The sequence below is a fragment of the Pseudorasbora parva genome, chromosome 12 (genome assembly GCF_024679245.1).
Source record: "Pseudorasbora parva isolate DD20220531a chromosome 12, ASM2467924v1, whole genome shotgun sequence".
NCBI lineage: Eukaryota > Metazoa > Chordata > Actinopteri > Cypriniformes > Gobionidae > Pseudorasbora > Pseudorasbora parva.
In genome coordinates, this window is record NC_090183.1 from 42,324,623 (window position 1) to 42,330,142 (window position 5,520).

General features: G+C 34.5%; 1 long non-coding RNA gene across 1 annotated transcript; it reads left to right on the plus strand.

The window, feature by feature from the left end:
* The first annotated feature begins 1,125 nt into the window (after positions 1-1,125).
* On the plus strand, positions 1,126-4,432 carry LOC137094582 (uncharacterized). Its single transcript, XR_010908677.1, has 4 exons — positions 1,126-1,951; positions 2,047-2,168; positions 2,410-2,536; positions 4,044-4,432. It is a non-coding gene; the product is annotated as an uncharacterized lncRNA (long non-coding RNA).
* The last annotated feature ends 1,088 nt before the right edge of the window (positions 4,433-5,520 follow it).

Here is a 5,520-nt window from a genome sequence, read left to right on the forward strand (position 1 = left end):
ATTCAAATCAGCATCAAACAAGAGAGCAGATGCATAGCGTATTGACTTGATATTTGCTGAATCAGAATGTGATCTGGAATAATTATACATGCATCAAGAGAAATACGAGCTACACAAGATCAATACAACCAATGGCACATCGATGCGTCAGCACAGGTGAAATTCAACCTCATTAGCTTTCAGAAATATCCGGTTCTATTTGAAAGCAGGTTAAAGGCTGACGTTGAAAGAATCTATCATTTCCTCATAACACTGGTGTTTCTGTCTCAGGGTGAAGGCTGAGATTTATTTATTTATGCTTTGATTCGCTCAGCCTTATCTGATTCCAGGGCCACCTACGGTTTATTTCGAACCCTGTTGGCAGTTCGGAGGAATATTGCAATAATCTTTGCCCCCTCTTCTGCAACAACTGCTTGCCCTTCGCTCCACGGTAAAACCTGAATCTACAAGCTATGGGTGACCTTTCAGCTTGTCTTATTCAGCCCTCAAGGAAGCAGTCAACCATGGTTAAGACTGACATGAGAAAAATGTATAAACAAACAGACACACTGCAACCCATTAATAGCCTCACTCTCATTTCTGCAATTAAAGGATTGCCGGTTGTCAAAAAAAACTATTCTTACACTATATTTACGCTACCGTTCAAAATTTTGGATATATTTAAAAATACGTTTTTTAAAGAAGTCTCTCAAGTTCACTAAGGCTACATATTTGATCAAAAACCCATTATAACAGTTATATTGTGAAATATTACAAAAATGTTAAATAACTATTTTCAATTTTAATTTCTTTTAAAATGTAATTTATTCCTGTGATCAAAACTGTATTTTCAGCATTACAACACAGTGTCAGTGTCACACGGTCCTTCAGAAATCATTCTAATATCACACACTAAAAAACGTTGGGTTATTTTTTGTACCCAACCGTTGGGTTACACATATTGGGTCAATATGTTGGGTTATTTTGCAAAATGTTGGGTTATTTTAACATCGTTAAAGTAATAACCCGGCCGTTGGGTTAAATACGGTTTCCCCAGTGACGGTTCAAATTTTAACCGTCCAGTTACTGCCAACAGAAGACGCTGCTGCAGCCTGATTATGAAATGAAAGGTAAGACATGCCATTTTTTTATGAATACAACTCTTATAACATTATGTATTGTGTACTGAAACGTTGAATATAGTCGAAAACTGAATTTTATTAAAAAAAAATCCCTTTAATGCTCTCTGGAAAAATGAGATAGATTGGAAATAAACCATAGCTGTCCCAGTTAGCTCGCTAGCAGTAATAAAGTAAAAACATTATTCTAGTGTACCTATTTAGAAACTTAATACGGTGATACAGAAAGTAAGTAACTAATGCCTAGTCTGAAATCACTATCTAAAGCCGCGCGGAGCATTATCAGCTCGGCCCGTGCAGCGCGAGCTCAGACCCGGTCACACGACACCACAGCAGCGCTGTGAGATCCAGGGAGAAGCGTTTGAATTCGCCGAATATCCAACAGTATAACTTACTACGTACTCTAAATATCTGTTGTGAGATGAATGAGTGCAGATATTCACAACAGCATTGACGCAGAAAACTGAAATATTGTGCTAACAATTTTAACGTTAGTTCACAACAGTTAGAATGTTTTCCAACCCACAAATTACCTAGTTTTACCGTAGTAAGTTAACACAAACTGCAACTATGATAATTTGGCAGAAATGTGGTAGGCCCATATTCATAATGAATGTTGTCATATGAATATATATTATGCATGTTACTATTAAACGTATTACAGGAGTAGCTAAATCATACAACCATAGTACGTTTTCTTATGAAGCTATGACAGTTTTTGCCTTTATTTTAAATATGTTGTACTAAATGTGTTATATACCTGTGTTTTAGACCAATGGATTCATTTGTGAAGCAAAGACTAGAACAGTTGAACCTCTGCCATTTAATTAAAGGTGAGTACGATATTGAAACAAGTTGTACACAATTATTTTTTAAAGACTAGTATACTTTTCTGGTAATTTTTTCCCCCTGCTTCGTTCTAATGCAGAGGAAGGATTGGATCTCAGTGGTTCTCGACTCTAGTCCTGGAGTATCACCAATAGTACACAAGTTCGACGTCTTCCTTATCTGACGCACATTTCCGGGTTTGGAGTCTCTACTAACAAGTTGGTAAGTTGAATAACATTAGATAGGCCAATGTGCAGTGCAGGGTCTACTACAGAACCTGGTTATTTGGGAAACAACCAGTTTATTATTATTTTTTCAGCTGTCTTTTCTCATTTTCATACAGTATGTTTTAATTTCAATAAGTTGTTTTGGTTGTGTCTAAGTGCATATGAAATCAGGTCCACACATTTGGTATAGGTGAAAACTGTTTTTTTCTCTTTTTCTTTAAACTTGTCTTTCAAAGATGATCATGGAGAAATTGCCTTTAAAACCCATCCTGCCATCATCGCCATACCTCACAAATGGACAACATGGTGTGTCCAACATATGCTGAAATGAAGAGAAGCTTAATTACATTCACCAATCAGCCTGTAAGTAAAAGCAACACTATCAAATTAGCTTTGATAAAGTGCACTGCTCATATGCATCCATTTATTATTTGCTTTAGTGATTTTGCTTGTTAATAGATTATCCAATAGTTTACCCAAAAAATATCCCATAATGTACTCACCCTCAAGTCATCCTAGGTGTATATGACATTCTTCTTTCAGACGAACACAATCAGTTATTAATAAATGTCCTGACTAATCCAAGCATTATAATGGTCAAAATTTGAAGCCCAAAAAAAGTGCATCGATCCATTATGAAAGTAATCCATAAGGCTCCGTGAGGTTAATAAGGGCCTTCTGAGGTGAATCGATGGGTTTTTGTAGAAAAATATCCATATTTAAAACTTTATAGACTAAAATAACAAATTTTCGACAGACAGCCTTCCTTATTCAACTTACAAAGAAACTGTAACGCCTCTCGCAAATCAAAACGGTTACGCTACGTCCAACTTAATCGTCTCGACATTTACGTTTTTTTACGCTACGTCCGACGTTATTCTCACAGCAGTTACGCTTTTTTCAGAAGTTGAATACTTAATGCGGTCCATTGGAAGCTAGATATTTTACTTTATAACGTGTTAAATATGGATATTTTTCTTACACAATCCCATCAATTCACTTCAATGGGTTCTTATTAATCTCCGGAGCCGTGTGAAGCACTTTTATAATGGATGGATGCATTTTTGGGCTTCAAATTATGGGCTTCCATTATAAAGCTTTGAAGAGCCAGGATATTTATTAATATAACTCAGATTGTATTTGTCTGAAAGAAGAATGTCATACACACCTAGGCTGGCTTGAGGGTGAGTAAATCATGGAATCATTTTCATTTTTGGGTAAACTATCTCATGAATTACCCTCGTGTCGTTGTAAGACTTTCCTTGTTCTTTGAAACACAAATGTTAAAGAAATCTGCAAGGTTTCTGTCCCTCCATTGACGACCTACGCAACTACCACTTTAAGACCCAGGACAGACAGCATTAAAGTAATCCATGGGATTCAAGTGGTCTAACCTCAGTTTTATGAAGCGACACGAGTGCTTTTTGCAACAACAACACAAAAAAAAAAACATAACACAACAACATTTGCTCTCTTTTCAACACAACACGCATGCGTCTAGGGGCTCTCGTGAACGTGTTGAGATTAATGTTTTGTAAATAAAGTGGTAAATTATGGTTAAGGGATAGAATATACGCTTGTCACTTCATAAAACTGAGGTTGAATTACTGGAGTCACATGGATTACTTTCATGTCTTTACTGCCTTTCTAGGCCTTTCTGTGTTCCGAAGATGAACCAAAGTCTTACGGGTTTGAAACGGCATGAGGATTAGTATGTTGATTGGTGAAAAATGAACAGCAGATGTAATGACTAATTAGTGACAATTTCTTTAATTCAGTACAACACTGCTTCATTGCAACTTTGACGTAATTTAACACTGCTGATGTTGTCACAGTGCAAGCAAACTGAACTTTTTTTTATTCTTTTAAGGTTGGAAATAACATGGTGCATTAGCTGAACAGTGAGACAAGCCAGGATCCACATGACGATGCTTGGGGACAAAGAGACCTCGCTGATTTTTTTCATTTTCACTGTGGAGGCAGTTGAACAGAAGACCTTATTTCAAGCACTGGCTGTATGTTTCAGATTTTTTATTTATTTATGACATGAACTATCCAAAGACCTCTGCCCCATTCGGGAGATTTTGTAGCATGCAAACTTGAATATATATTTTGCTGCCTCATTAAAAACTTTGATTATCATAATTTGTATTTGTTTTGCTACATATGTTTACAACACATCAAGGCATACAGTGTACAATGTAGATTTTTTTAATAAAGTTGTTTATTTCTGGAAGACTTTAATATTATGAATTTGTGTATTCTGTCCATATTTGTATAGGGTTTTAATTTAATATTTGTTGTGTTCATTTTTAATTTTTGTTTTGTATGTACACCTTTTATGTATGTTTACCTTATGTACATTTTTGTGTATTATGTGTGCTGTGTATTTTGAATTTACTATTTACACATTTATGTATATTTACAATAAATATTTACTCCCCAATATTTAGTTTGACATTTACAATATATATTTTAAAGCACATTTATTGTTTTATACAAATAAAAAATCTGTATTTGAAAACAATGGGTATTTTATTTATTAAAATAATGGCATGAATAAAAATAAAAATTTAACTCAACTGTTGGGTTACTTTTAACCCAACTGTTTTTTAACCCAATGCATTGGGTTAAAATAACCCAACGTTGGGTAGGTGCTATATCAACCCACAGTTGGGTTACGTGTTGGGTTATTTTTAACCCAACATTTTTAAGTGAGCATGATTTAGCGCTTAAGAAAAATTTCTTATTATTATCAATACTGAAAACAGTTCTGCTGCTTCATATTTTTGCAGAAACTGTGATATAGCTTTTCAGGATTCCCTGGCAAGAACAGCATTTATATGAAATTCATTTATATATCGTATATACACCAAATATAAGACCCCATACACCCCCCCCCCCCCCATTTTTCTGACTTTTTGGGGGGGGGAAAATAGATTTTTGTGGATTAAAAAAAAAAAAACACTATTCATTACAGGGCTCGATTAAGCATGTTCATGTCCTTGTCCTTCGGATAATTAAAAAGGTTTAATAATAATAAAAAAAATTGTTGTAGGCTAAATATAATTTATTCTACAACCCCAAATCAGAAAAAGTTGGGACAGTATGGAATGTGCAAATAAAATAAAAAAGAAGTAATTTCTAAAATTACTTTGACTTGTATTTCATTGCAGACAATATGAACACAACATTTTTCATGTTTTGATTTTTGTAAGCATATTGGGTAATTGTGTGTGGTTTATTTGTGATGACACAGCCAAATTGTGCTATTTTCATGATTTATCACATTTTTTATCTGGTTCAGATACAATAATATTTTTAGTTTTTATTTATTAAACAAATTT